At 44.5% G+C, this 15,603-nt stretch overlaps 1 protein-coding gene across 2 annotated transcripts in view; it reads right to left on the minus strand.

Moving 5' to 3' along the window:
* The window catches only part of TBC1D17 (TBC1 domain family member 17), a 124,934-nt gene that overhangs the window by 109,090 nt on the left and 241 nt on the right, over nucleotides 1–15,603 (minus strand). The gene's annotated exons all lie outside the window — the stretch shown is intronic.

A 15,603-nucleotide genomic window follows, 5' to 3' on the forward strand; every position in this document is an offset into this window, starting at 1 on the left:
GTCCCGTCGTACGTGCCGTTCACGTCATCGCGCACGGTTTCAGCAAACTGTTCGTTCGTCGTGTGTGGCCATGTCCGTCCATGCTAATTTTGAGCGGACTGTTTGCCGAAACTGTTTGACGGACAAAGTTGGGCGAACAGTCCCCGCGTGTGTACGCGGGCTCAGGTCTCTTGACTGGAATCTGAAGCATTGACTTTGTATATCTACAGATATCCAGTTTGACCTACCGAGTGGACTGTCCTGCTTTTGTGCTTTCATCCAACTAATGTCCGAGACAGGACTCAGTATAGAGAACCAGTTATATATGATAATTGGGAGGCCTGTATGTCTGTATGCGGTGGCCACCCATGCCCCTAAGACAATTGTCTATGTTTAGATGTATGTGGTGGAGGTTTGGTATATTTATACACTTATCAATTGTTAGTATTATGTGGAGTTTTCAATAAAGACAATTTTTTACCCTTAAATACCGGCAGTTCCTCTTTGAAGAATTCTTTGGGGACCCTTTTTCCCCCGTTTGCCGTATGCTTAATTTAATTCAGAGGAACACACATATCCCGAGATGACGGTAGATTTTGACTACTATAGGGACTATTTATACTTAGAAATCCCCGTTTCAGTCTTTCTCTATTAGGATGTAGCCATAGTGTCTCCTTTTATACGTTTTGTTGGTTCACACCCATGGTTTTCTTAGTGGGTTTTCAGTTTTGCAGAAACACATTACATTCCATTTAAAGAGGAAGTAAACCCTAATGGGTTTTACTTCCTTCCTCTTTTGCTCGCTGCAAAGCCTGCAAATGAAAAGCATAATGGGCTAGTATGCATCGCATACTAGCCCATTATGTGCCACTTACAAAAGAATCCAGCGATGTCCCTTGTGTAGGCAGCGTCCATCTTCTGGCCCCTCTTCCTTCAGTGCTGCCAACTCCGGCTCTGTAATTTGGCGGAGCAGTGACGTCACTCCCGCGCATGTGCGCAGGACCCGCGATTTACGGCACAGGCTAGGGAAGAGACGGCACTTAGTTTTGTTTCTTCCCAGCGCATGCGCCGTGGGAATTTTCGGCGGACTACAAGTGAAATATCTCCTAAATGGCGCACGTTTAGGAGAAATTTCCACTACCTATGGGTAAGCCTTATTCTAGGCTTATCTATAGGTAGAAGTCCAAAAAGAGGGTTTGCACCCACTTTTAGGCTGGATTCACACCAGTGCTTTTTGCATTTTGCAGATTTGCACTGCAGTCGATTTACCATGGTTTGCTATGGAACTTGTTCTGTAGTGCAAATCTGCAAAATGCAAAAAGCACTAAGAATGCATAGGTGCGGGGGCGTGGCCTGACTGAGCATGGAGTAGGACCTGCACACCCAGGGCTCCGTCTATTACTCCTGGTATGCAGTGATCCTCCACTCCATTAATCCTCCCACCCGTGCGGGCTGCTTGCCTGGGGACCTCCTAAATACCCCATCTGTTTTCCGGCCTCCCGGCAGCCTGATCAGAGCGGCGCTCTCCCGCACGGCGGCCGCACTTAGGCGAGAGTACGGCTTTGGCCTACTCACGGAGGTCCGCAGCCATCTTGGCACACCATGGCTCCGGACCAGCGCTGGGCCCTGTGCATGCCGTCCTCCTCCCATCCAGTCTGGCTACTCAATTACACAGCCATCCAACTGCCTGCACAGAGGGATGAGTCTCCTACACAGCTACTGTGATTAGGCAAGTCTCAGGCTCTGGCCTGTGTAAGGAGATCCGTGGCCATCTTTGTACACCCCCAGCCTTCAGCCATTACTGGGCCTTGCGTCTGCCGTCCTCTCCCTTCTCTGCCTGCAATACCCTGACTGGCTAAACCTGTCACACGTAAGCCTCATATTATGTCCCCTCCGAAGAGCCTAAAATCTGCCGCAGCAAAGCTAGCACAGTACCGCCGGAATGAGGGAGAGGAGGCTGAGGAGGATGGTGTCACTGAGAGGGCAGGAGGAGAGCGTGGGCAGGGAGACATGGATAAACTACTGGAAGCGATCACACTCTGCAGGACAACCCTTACTGCCCAGATGGAGGAAGTTAAAACGGACATATCTCTAATTAGACAGGATTTCCAGAAAATCCGTGAACGGGTCACGGAGACGAAAACCCGCATCAGCGCGGTAGAAGATATCCTCCCGCCGATACAGGCTAGATCTGAACGCATGCAGGGACAGATTAACCAGCTGCTCGCCAAGCAGGACGACATGGAAAATCGCCTGAGGAGGTGTAATCTCCGCTTTGTCGGTCTCCCGGAGGGAGCGGAAGGTAAAGACCCGACATCATTCCTGGAACAACTGCTGATTACCACGTACGGTCGGGAGGCCTTCTCCCCCGTGCTGGTGGTGGAAAGAGCTCATAGGATGCCAGCTAAGCCTCCTCCTCAAGGGGCTCCCCCCGTACCTTTATTGCAAAACTTTTAAACTACAAAGATCGGGATGCTGCGTTGAGGCTGGCGAGAGAGAGGGGTAACATCCCGGTAGGATTCATCAAAGTGGCAATATTTCCTGACTTCTCGGCCGAGATACAGAGACGTCGACAGAGCCTTATGGAGGCCAAACGCAGACTGCGTGACCGTCACCTGAAGTATTCCATGCTTTTTCCTGCACGCCTGAGAGTGGAACATGATGGCCGAGTATCATTCGTCGAGGATCCTCGCAAGGTCATCTCCTGGCTGGAGCGCGGACCTGCACAGGGAAGGGGCGACTGACTGCACACCAGGTGAGCCATATGGTGAGACGCTACTGTTTTATATCTCCATCACCACTTGGCCTGCCTTAATCACCCTTGCAACATAGTCCCCCTGACTTACGCCTCACATTGGCGGGTTCACGTTGTTGTGCTTTGCCGGGCCGGGGAGACAGGTGGAACTCATGCATAGTGCAGCGAATTTATGCCCCACTAACCACTGGGAATTATGACTATCCAGATGAACAGAGCGACTGGGTCTCACTGACACTTCTCTATACTAACATGCGGGGGCGCGCAATTAGGCCCCATTTTAATTGATCTTTGTGGTGGCTAGCTCGGAACCACTACTTGTCCCAGTGGCTAAAACTGTTCCTTATCTTCTCCTTACATGCGAAGTTACGTTTTTTCCCAGATGGAAGTTCAAAGTTGTTAAGGGATCATGCCTACACAAGTTGGGGTGGGTGTAAAGCGGGGAGGGGGGAGGGGGTTGTTCAACAGTTATTTTTGCAATTCGTAAATGTGCATACAGTGTCTCAGGAACCAAATATGGGAAAATGTATATCTGTTGAAGAGGTGCCGCACAGTGTTTAATGTACTCCAGTTCTATTATGTATTATATTTTTCACGAGACCTAAAGATACGTGTCCTACTGAGGCGAGGTTATGCTCCCTACACAGCACCATGGCAACTATTAAATTTCTCACGTGGAATGTAAGGGGACTGCACGAGACAATTAAGCGCTCGGCTGCCCTTGCATTCCTCAAAAAACAATGTGCTGACGTAGTGGTGCTGGTTGAGACACATGTTGAGGGCAGACTCCAAATGGCCCTTCGTTGCCCCTGGGTTGGGTGGGTGTACCACTCCACCTACACGACTCATGCTAGGGGTGTCTCATTATCGATAGCCAAATCGGTACATTTTGAACTCTGAACTTCTAACTGATCCCAAGGGTCGGTATGTATTTCTTCATGCTAAGCTTTACAGTGAACCATTCCTTCTGATGGTTTTCTACATACCTCCTCCCTTTAGTGTAAAAGTGCTCCTCGATGGTTTTAACTTTATGTCCCGTAACCCCACAATACCGGCGATCTGGTTAGGTGACTTTAACATGACATTATGTCTGGCCCTTGATAGACTACAGACGTCGCAGGCAACAGTCGCCAGTGCTGATACGACTAAATTCTCTAAACTCATTTCCACCTATCATCTGGTAGACACATGGAGGCACAACTTCCCATACACTCGAGCCTATTCCTGTTTCTCTCCTACTCACAACTCTATGTCCCGCATAGATTTCATTCTTGTATCCCACACCCTAGCTCAGTGATGGCGAACCTTGGCACCCCAGATGTTTTGGAACTACATTTCCCATGATGCTCATGCACTCTGCAGTGTAGTTGAGCATCATGGGAAATGTAGTTCAAAAACATCTGGGGTGCCAAGGTTCGCCATCACTGCCCTAGCTCCACGGATCCTGGAAACAGCGTTTTCCCCCAGGTTACTATCTGACCACAGTCCGTACTGGACCACCCTCAGTATCCCCATTGATAAACCACCAAGACCATGGCGATTGAACCCGTTCTGGCTCTCACTGCTTCCAGAGGATGATGGGCTCATCACCCAATGGAAGCAATACTTCTTGGAAAATGATCACACAGCATCTGTTGCTGCAAAATGGGATTCATTTAAAATGTACGCCCGTACTACCCTGATCTCACACATAAACAAAATCAAAACAGATTCCGTTGGAGTGTTTGACAGGGCGATAGCGGAGCTAGGCTCCACTGAACGGGAATACGCGGCCAATCCCACCCCAGCAATGGTGGCCCAGCTTAAAATGCAGACTAGAGTGGTGACTCAACTCCAGTATACGAAAGCTCGTCAAAAGCTCTTCTTTACTAAGCAGAAACTCTTTGAATATGGCGAAAAGGCAGGCAAGCTCCTCGCATACCTAGTGCATAGCGAAGACAGGCCCCCAGTTGTCATTACCCTACATGGCCCAGGCGGGAAATCAGATCACGGACCCGCGCAGTGTTACCTTTAAGTTCAGAGAGTTTTTTGCGGATCTATATAAAACAACAGTGACAGACCCGACAGACGTATGGACCACTTTCCTTCACAGCATTACCTTCCCCCAGTTGATGAAAGAACAAATAGATTCACTTGAGGCACCCCTTACCATGGAAGAAATAGACGCCGCGAACTCCAGCTTTGCTAGATCCATATTCCCTGGATCTGATGGCCTCCCTGTCGAATTTTACTCCCAATTTAGAGAATTGCTAACTCCCAAACTGCTTGCACTATTCAATCACCTATTTGAAACCTTCACCCTGCCTCCCTCCATGCGGGAAGCGACAATAGTCCTCATCCCCAAACCTGGGAAGGACCGAGGCTACCCCGAATCCTATCGTCCTATTTCCCTACTGCAAGTAGATATAAAAATACTAGCTAAAGTACTGTCCCTTCGATTAAACCAAGTCATTCTGTCCCTCATACATGTAGATCAGTGCTCGACAAAACCCGGTCGCCAGGTCGCATTGGCGACTAGAATCAGCGACCTTGCGCCTGGGGCAGCATAGCTGGGGGTATCCCGTCTCCGTGGACCCCCCCCCCCCGCGCGCGATCGCGTCGGGCCGCGCCGCAGGCGGCCGGTAATTGAGCCCCCGGCTTTGAGGCCTTCTGTGATCCTATGGTTCCTTCTGGAATCTGGCGCCCTCTTGTGGTGGCCGTTGGAATTACAACCAACAATGCTAATCGGATTGCCTGCCAGTCTTTCTCCATCCCTTTACTTAGAACCCCTAAACAAAAAAAAAAAAATTATAATATATATATATATATATATATATATATATATATATATATATATATATATATATATATATATATATATATATATATATATATATATATATATATATATATATAATTTTTTTTTTTTATTTATTCTAACACCCTAGAGAGTAAAATGGTGGTCGTTGCAATACTGTCTGTCACACCGTATTTGCACAGCGGACTTACAAGCGCACTTTTTTTGGGGAAAAAATTTTTATTTAATAAAAAAAAAAGACAACAGTAAAGTTAGCCTAATTTTTCTTTTTTATATTGTGAAAGATAATGTTACGCCGAGTAAATCGATACCCAACATGTCACGCTTCAAAATTGCGCCCGCTCATGGAATGGCGACAAACTTTTACCCTTTAAAATCTCCATAGGCGACGTTCTATAGGTTGCACGTTTTGAGTTACAGAGGAGGTCTGGGGCTAGAATTATTGCTCTTACTCTACCGATCGCAGCGATACCTCACATGTGTGGTTTGAACACCGCTTTCATATATGCGTTCGCTTCTGCACGCAAGCTTGGCGAGACAGGGCGCATTTAAAACATTTTTTTTTCTTATTTTAACTTTTATTTTAATTTTTTTCACTGTTCTTTTAAAAAAAAAAAAATGTGTGTCACTTTTATTCCTATTACAAGGAATGTAAAAATCCCTTGTAATAGAAAAAAGCATGACAGGTCCTCTTTTTATATACGAGATCTGGGGTCAGAGAGACCTCACATCTCATATTTACACTAAAATGCAATTTAAAAATGTCCCTCTAAGAGCTATGGGCAATGACTTGGAGACAGGTGGGGGGCTGGGGGCTATCTTCCCCTCACTCGTCTCCATGTCAGGCCAGGGACAGGTCCAGATCGCCGTCACGGACCTGGCTCCTAACTTTTTTAGCTGGCTCCTAGATTCCAAGCAAATTTGTCAACCCCTGATGTAGATCAAGCAGGCTTCATGCCAGGCCGCAACACATCCTTTAATCTACGCAAACTGTAGATTAACCTGCAAGCAACACACGCAGAAGTTGGGTCACGGGTGGTGGTGACATTGGACACGGCAAAGGCGTTTGACTTGGTGGAGTGGAGCTATCTGTGGAGCTGCTTGGAGGGATATGGCTTTGGCCCACGTTTCATCAAGTGGGTTCAACTGCTGTATCAGGTGTCCACGGCCCGGGTAGTGGCCAATGGCTGGCCATCTCGAATGTTTGACCTCAGCAGAGGCACCAGACAAGGCTGCCCTCTTTCACCACTATTATACGCCCTGGCCGCGGAAGTGATCACTTGTAAACAAACCGGCATCATGTTATGACGCCGGTTCCTCCCTCCCCCTCTCTGTACCGATCGGTACAGCGGAGGGGGAAGAGATCGGTTGCAGACACTCTACAACACCCTGTAATACCCTGCAATACCCTGCAACGCTCTGCAATGCTCTGCAACACCCGCCAATACCCTGCAACACTCTGCAATGCTCTGCAACACCCGCCAATACCCTGCAACACCCGCCAATACCCTGCAACGCCATACTCTGCAACGCCATACTCGGAGATACCCAGCCATAGTCGGTGATACCCTGCAATACCCAGCCATAGACATCCCCCCCCCCCTCCCACCGCCCTCCGGTGCTTCTACCAACTCGCCAATACGATCAAAGCCAGAATCTTTTTTTTTTTTCCAGACTTCCCAGCTTAGAGGTGAGATGCGGGGTCTTATTGACCCCATATCTCACTGTAAAGTGGACCTGTCATGCCATATTCCTATTACAAGGAATGTTTACATTCCTTGTAATAGGAATAAAAGTGATCCAAAAATTTATTTTTGGGGAAAAAAAAAATGTCAAACTAAAATAAATAAAGTAAAATGAACATTTTTTTAAAGCGCCCCTGTCCTCATGTGCTCGCATGCAGAAGCGAACGCATACGTAAGTCCCGCCCACATATGAAAACAGTGTTCAAACCACACATGTGAGGTATCGCTGCGAACGTTAGAACGAGAGCAATAGCCCTAGACCTCCTCTGTAACTCAAAACAAATAACCAGTAAAAAAAAATTAAATCGTCGCCTATGGGGATTTTTAAGTAGCGACGTTTGGCGCCATTCCACGAGCGTGTGCAATTTTGAAGAGTGACATGTTAGGTATCTATTTACTCAGCGCAGTCTTTCACATTATGCCAAAATTGGGCTAACTTTACTGTTTTTTTTAAGCACAAAACTGTTTTTTTTCCAAAAAAAAAGCATTCGAAAAATTTGCTGCGCAAATACCATGCGAGATAAAAAGTTGCAACGACCACCATTGTATTCTCCAGGGTGTTTGCTAAAAAAACGTATATAATGTTTTGGGGTTCTATGTAATTTTCTAGCAAATAAATGATGATTTTTACATGTAGGAGAGAAATGTCAGAATTGTCCTGAGTGCTCCAGAACACCTGATGGCGCTCTGTGCATGTTGGGCCTCTGTATGTGGCCACACTGTGTAAAAGTCACACACATGTGGTATCACCATACTCGGGAGTAATAGCAGAATGTGTTTTGGGGTGTAATTTGTGGTATGCATATGCTGTGTGTGAGAAATAACCTTATAATATGACAATTTTGTGAAAAAAAAAGTAAAAAAAAATCTTGATTTTGCAAAGAATTGTGGGAAAAAAATGACAACTTCAAAAAACTCATCATGCCCCTTACTAAATACCTTGGAATGTCTTCTTTCCAAAAAGGGGTCATTTGGGGGTATTTGTACTTTTCTGGCATGTTAGGGTCTCAAGAATTGAAATAGGCCGTCAGTACTTCAGGTGTGATCAATTTTCAGATATTGGCACCATAGCTTGAGGACTCTATAACTTTCACAAAGACCAAATAATATCCACCAATTTGTACTTATTTTTACCAAAGATATGCAGTAGTATAAATTTTGGGCAAAATTCATGAAGAAAAAACTACTAATCTGCTAAATTTTATAACAGAAACAAAGAAAAATTCATTTTTTTACAGAATTTTCTGTATTTTTTCTTTTCTAGCACAAAAAATAAAAAACCGAGCGGTGATTAAATACCACCAAAAGAAAGCTCCATTTGTGTGAAAAAAAGGACAAACATTTCATATAGGTCCAGTGTTGCATGACTGAGTAATTGTCATTCAAAATGTAAAAGCACCGAAAGCTGAAAATTGGTCTGGTTATTAAGGGTGTTTAAGTGCCCAGTGGTCAAGTGGTTAAGAATTGAAGGGGGTTCTAAAGGCAGAACTTTTTTTTAATCATAATGCATTCTAAAGAATTCCCCTCTAAAGCCCCATACACACCATCAGATTTTCTGCGGATTTTTGCCTTCAGATTTACCAAAACCATGTAGCGCTAGGGCCTGCCTGATTGCATACACATTGAAACTCCTAAGGTTTGACCTCATATTATATGGTTTTGGTAAATCTGAAGGAAAGTCAGCAGAAAATCTGATAGTGTGTATGGGGCTTTTCGAAGTAACCATTGTGGTAAAGAGAACAGAGAAGCTGCGCTGATCTGATCACACCACAAACCCACTCTGATAAAACCTCAGAGGAAGGCAGATAGAATTTATTACCCACAAAAAAAAAAAAAAGATGTCTAGCTGACTACAATGGACAACATGGTGGGGTCTCCTAGAGAAAGTGGACGGACCAATCACAGTGATGTAAGACTTTGATGTGTTTCTAAGCGCTGCTTCACACTGGTGCAATTTGTCATGCAATTTGACAGTTCAAAAATCACATGACAAGTCGCACCCCATTGCCAGCAATGGAACCGTTCAAATTGTTACAACTCAAGTTGAAGCAGCTTTCAAAACGATTCCTGCACTACTTTTTGGGGATTTCATTGCGACTTGCATAAACTTCTGTTAAATGAAGTTGCAAACTGCAATGAAATCAGAGGTCCAGATCACTGATCTGCTAAAATAGTGCAATTTCAAAGCTGCACTGTTGTGAACTGTGGCTAAATCCACAGAATCTAAGTGGCTGATAATATTTAAATAATAACACCAGAAATCCACCATTCTCAACCGGAGATCTCTGGAAGCCTTGGGTTCCTTAGAGGTTGCCAGGAGTTCCTTGATTTGTGGCCGATTGATCTACCCTCTGATGGTACCAGCATAGTGTGGCATTCTGACCACCAATGTAAGGAGCATTTTTTCCCACTGACCACCAATGTAAGGAGCATTTTTTCCACTGACCACCAATGTAAGGAGCATTCTTCCCACTGACCACCAATGTAAGGAGCATTCTTCCCACTGACCACCAATGTAAGGGATGGGCTGGGCTCAGTCCTTCCTTCTCAAAGCTGGCCACTCAGCTGTTAGCTAATTGCCAGCTCCTATCACTCCACAGTGACTCACCTGTTGATGATAGCCTGCTCGTCAGTCCTGGCTACTTAAGCCGTCCAGCCTAGATGATCTCCACCTTCATCTTGGTCACATCTCTAGCTACGCTCGCCTGTGTTCCTGTTAAAGATTTGCTTGGCTGACATTCTTTCTGGCATCAGATCCTGCTTTCTGTTCTACTATGCTCATCTCTGGCTCCCTGACCTTTTGGCTTGTCTGACTATCCGTTCCGGTTCCTGAACTCTGGCTATGTTTTGACTGCGTTTAAATTTTTTTATTATTATTAAACAAGTGTGATTTAACTGTACTTCTGTCTCAGTCTGATTCATGGTTTCTGACGGGGACTTTCTTCCCTCTGACCACCAATGTAAGGAGCATTCTTCCCACTGACCACCAATGTAAGGAGAACTCTTGGATTTAGTAAAGCCCAAAAACATAAATAAATAAATATTTCAAAAGGTTCTTAAGAGATAGGTCTGTTAAAAAAGACTAGAAAGGAGGAAGCGATCATTTTTGCTGTGGCCATAAAGTAAACATTGCAACCACAGCATGTAAACCGTCCCATTCACTGTATTTGCGGCTTAAAATGCTTGTAGAGCCACAACATTATTTACCGAATGAATTGTATACTGCAGCTTACCAATCATAGATGTGGTCTCTGGCCAGTACCACACCTCCACACAGCCCAAAAGATGTCTGTTTGATGATGAAACGCATGAGCCGAAGCCTCCCACTGACGTCATCACATACCAGAAACAAACCTTGTAATGCACATTGTTGTTTTTTTTTTATATGTGTAAGTGCAATTTTAACTAAATAAATATAGTTGGCAGTTATCTACACTATGAGGAGTGTCTGTATGCTTATTTTCACATGAATCTGGGCTTTTGGGAAACTGGAGGAGCTTATTTGATAAATGATCCCCCTTGGGATATGCTGGCGTATACTGGTTGAGCCTTCATTGACCACTCTGAATAAGAGGGTCATTATGGTCTGGTAAACCCGCCTCTATATCATTCCTGGTGAAGGTGGATACTGCTGACGCTTTCTATATCCACTTGCTGACCAGTGACCTGCCGGTACATCGCTGGACCCCAAGTGGTTATAGTAAGATGATGCCTGCAGCTGGAGGCATCACCCCGGTTCTGTTTTTTAGAGCCAGTGGTTAGCGCTCTTGTAAAAGCAATCCTACGGCTAACTACCTGCCGGATTGGCTTTACAAGCCCGCCCCCCTCCGCGGCTTTCTCGTCCCACTGGGAGACCCGAGTGACCAGCCGGCACTTCCGCTAGCCGAATGTACAAAACCCAGATTGGCTTTGATCGGCTTTCGGCTACGGTATCCTGGAAGAGATGACCTGACAACACTTCCGCTTTACCCGGATGTCAACGGCGCCAATTTCAAAAATCAAAAGCATTCAAAAACACTGATCCTGGTGTTTTGACTGCTTTTAAAGTGGTTGTAAACCCTTATGCCCCATACACACGGTCGGACATTTCGACCACAAAATCCGTCAGATTTTTTCTGATGGATTTTGGCCAAAACTTGTCTTGCACACACACGGTCGTACAAAGTTGTCGGAAAATCCGATCGTCCGCAACGAGGTGACGTTTGTAACATACGACGGGACTACGTAGAGGCCAGTAGCCAATGGCTTTCATCTCCAATTTTTTTCTGAGCATGTGTGGCACTTTGTGCGTCGGAATTCTCTACACCCGATCGGAAAAAGTCAGATCAGATTTTGTTGTCCTAAAATTTTAGATCCAGCTCTCAAACTTTTTCCGTCGGAAATTCCGACAGAAAAAGTCCGATAGAGCCCACACACGATCAGATTTTCCGACAAAATCCGAACGGACTTTTTCAGTTGGAATTTCTGACCGTGTGTATGGGGCATTACTAGGGCTGCAACTAACGATTATTTTCATAATCGATTAGTTGGCCGATTATAGTTTTGATTAATTGGTTAATAACCTTTAAAAAAAAAAAAAACATGAGGTGTATAATTTAGTTACCGTATTTATCGGCGTATAACACGCACCCCAAGTTTAGGAGGGAAATGTAAGGAAAAAAAACGTACATATAAATGCCCATCAATGCAGCCTTATCAGTGTCCATCTGAAGCCTTGTCAGTGTCATTTGCAGCCTGTCCGTCACTGCAGCCTTGTGCCTCGTTGTCAGCTTTTTGTGACAATGTCAGCTTTTATTTTTAAAAATAGCAGCACCGAGATGTCCTGTGTATCTCGGCGGCGCCCGGTAGTTCTAGGCCACATTCGGCCGTACTCGGCCCTTCTCGGCGGCCGAAAGCCACCCAGAGCCCAAAAATCGTTCAGAAATCGTGGAGGATCGGCGTATAACACGCACCCGCGATTTTCTCCTGATTTTAAGGGGAAAAAAGTGCGTGTTATACGCCGATAAATACGGTAAATATGCAAAGTTAAAAAAAAAAGGCAATTTATTCTTAAATATCTCTGTGCAGTGGTAAATATAAATAACCAACTATATGGTTAGGGAGCAAAATCTCTAATCTACTCTGAGAATAACAGACAGAAGTGATATACTGTATATACTATTAGAAGGGATATACTGTATATACTATTATACTATTGTTTAAAAAAAAAAAATCTTCCTTCAAAAAAAATTTCATTTTAAGAACGTTCGTTCGATTTTCTAATCGTTAGTGGGGTCAAATTGCCGTTCATTTTCAACCACAGTGACAGGAAAAATTTGGAAATAGAAAACTTCTTGGTCAGAGGAATTTTCAGACAGTGGATGTGGTTTTCGTTCAGAAATTACATTCATTTTAAAAACAGAATGTTAAAAAACAAGTGAAAATGTCAAACATTCTTTCATTCAGCGAATGTACAGATTTATTGTCTGAATATTCTTGTCTGAAAATTGATCGGTGTGGCCAGCAGAAGGCTCAGTACACACCTATGCAGTTTGCTATTAATCTGTTCCTGCAGTGCTTTTTGCTCAGCTTTTTTATGTTTGCGCACGTGATTTTGCTGCGATTACATTGCTTTTCTGCAGCTTCTCCATTGAAGAATATTGAACCAAAAAAGCAAAGTTTTGTGTCCCTGACCCTTTCCAAATACGCAGAAAAATGGCTGAAAAAAGCATAAATGTGAACGTGTCCCATAGGAAAACATGTAAATGAACTGTAGTGCGTTTCTGCAAAGAGCACCAAAAAACACATAGATGTGAACCAAGTCACATGATGGGGTTAAAAAAACAAAATTAGCCCTTTATAGTACAAAAAAAGCAGATAATCGCTACAGTAAGGGGTTAATTTTTTTACTGTAGAACTGTGTAAGTAATATTTATAGTAGCAATTATTTGCACTATAAAGGGCTCATTTTAGTTTTTTTTAACCTCATTATGTTACTGGCCAATTAATCGATTATGAAAATAGTAATAGATTAATTTCATAATCGATTAGTTGTTTCAGTCCTAGGCATTACACACCACTTTTACCTACAGGTGATCCTATAATAAGACTTACCTGTAGATACCCTGAATATCTCCTAAACTTGCACTGTATCAGCATGTGTCGACGTCATCTGCACATGCGCACTGAAGAAACGGCTCGCTTGTGCCATTTCTTCAGCTGCTGTGCCGTTACCAGTGACATCTTCGCAGCTCCGGCCAATCACAGCACTGGAGCCCACAATACCCGGAAATAACTCCAGGAGACATGTCGCCGGCCACATCGGTGTACGGGGACCGCTGCGGGGGCTTCGATCTAAGGTAAGTATTTCATAACGTGCTAGTATGCGGTGCATACTAGCTCATTATGCCTTTGTCTTGCTGGAGTTTTTTATTTTCGTGTGTTTACAACCACTTTAAGGGCAGAGGAGGGATTTGGGGTCTTATAGATCTTAGAACTCTCCATAAAGAAAACCCGTCACATGCCTATTGCTGGCACATAGATGTTTATATTCCTTGTGACAGCAATAAAAGTGATCATTAAAAAGTAAAAAAAAATGTAAAAGCAACGGTGTAAAAAAAATATATATATATAAAAAGAATAAATAATAATTTAAAAAGGTCCAGCACATAAGCAAACAGTGAACGTCAGGTCATGGGAAGTAATTCTGGAACTAAACCTCCTGTGTAAATCTAAAGTGGTAACCTGTAAAGGCTTTAAAAACATCGCCTATTGATAGTAAAATTTATGTAGTTTGTCGGTGTTGCACAGGCGTGCGGGATTTTAACCACTTCAATACTGGGTACTTATACACCTTCCTGCCCAGACCAATTTACAGCTTTCGGCGCTCTCCCACATTGAATGACAATTGCGCGGTCATGCTACACTGTACTAAATTTTTATCATTTTGTTCCCACAAATAGAGCTTTCGTTTGGTGGCATTTGATCACCTCTGGGATTTTTATTTTCTGCTAAACAAATAAAAAAAAAGACAGAAAATTTTGAAAAAAAAAATGTTTTTTTTTGTTTCCGTTACAAAACTTTGCAAATGAGTACGTTTTCTCCTTCACCGATGGGCACTAATGGGGTGGCACGGATATGTGTATCCATCAATGCTGCATACACATAGGTGGCACCAATGGGCACTGAAAGGCAGCACAGAGGATGCCAATCAGTGCCAAACAATGCCTGCCAATCAGTGATGCCCATTGTGGTCTAGGGTGGCATACCTGGTGGTGACATCCCTGGTGGTCCAGTGTGGGCATCCTCGGGGGGGGGGGGGGGCTGCACTGATAGTCAGCACAGACCTCCCCTGTCAGAGGAGCAGCCGATCGGCTCTCCTTTACTGCATCTGTATAGTAAGGATGAGCTCAGGTGTGTTCGCACACTCCACGTGCAGAGCCCGCCAGGAAGTCGGCGCAGAGCTGCGCTAATCACAGGCAGTGAGACATTTTCAGATCTCTGCAGCCGCGCATCGGGGCAATGTCTCACTGCCTGTGATTAGCGCGGAGCTGCGCCAACTTCCTGGCGGGCTCTGCACGTGGAGTGTGCAAACACGCTGGAGCTCATCCCTAGTGTATAGAGATTGCACAATCAGATTGTATGGATAGTGTATGACCAGATGATATGGTGATTGTACTGTTGATGTTGTATAGGGATTGGACATTGTATTTCTATTGTACAATTAGGTTGTATAATGTATGGAGAGTGTATGACCAGATTGTACAATAATATTGTATGGTGTCTGCAGATTGTACAGTCTGATCATACACTCTCCATACATCCTGATTGTATAATAGAAATACAATGTACAATCCATACACTATCCATACAATCTGATTGTGCAATCTCTATACACCAATCCAATTGGATTGTACAATCCGACTGTATGGATAGTGTATGATCAGATGGTATGGTGATTGTACACTCAGATTGTATGGTGTCTGCAGATTGTATAAACAGATTGTTTGATGTATGGCGAGGGTATGATCAGATTGTATGATGTATGGTCAGCTGTAGTCTGATCAGGTGGGTTAGATCTGATGAGAGGAGAGGAGAGGAGGTGAAGGGAGATCTCTCTATGTATGGAGTAGAACACACTGTTGGGTGTAGAGGAGACAATCCCCGGGATGGGAAGGCTCCATCGCTCTGTGTTATCCTCATGGTGTCACACAGGGAGAACGATCCACCCCAGATACATGGGGATTCTCCCTTCCCCCTCTGTATATATAAAACTGTGGAGGAATCACAAGACCGCCGATCACCTGATCACCACTACAACACCCGGCCATCTCCAGAACTCTACAGCT

Source organism: Lithobates pipiens, unplaced genomic scaffold, assembly GCF_037356315.1.
Source record: "Lithobates pipiens isolate NorthernLeopardFrog02 unplaced genomic scaffold, aLitPip1_a1.2 Scaffold_27, whole genome shotgun sequence".
Classification (NCBI taxonomy): domain Eukaryota; kingdom Metazoa; phylum Chordata; class Amphibia; order Anura; family Ranidae; genus Lithobates; species Lithobates pipiens.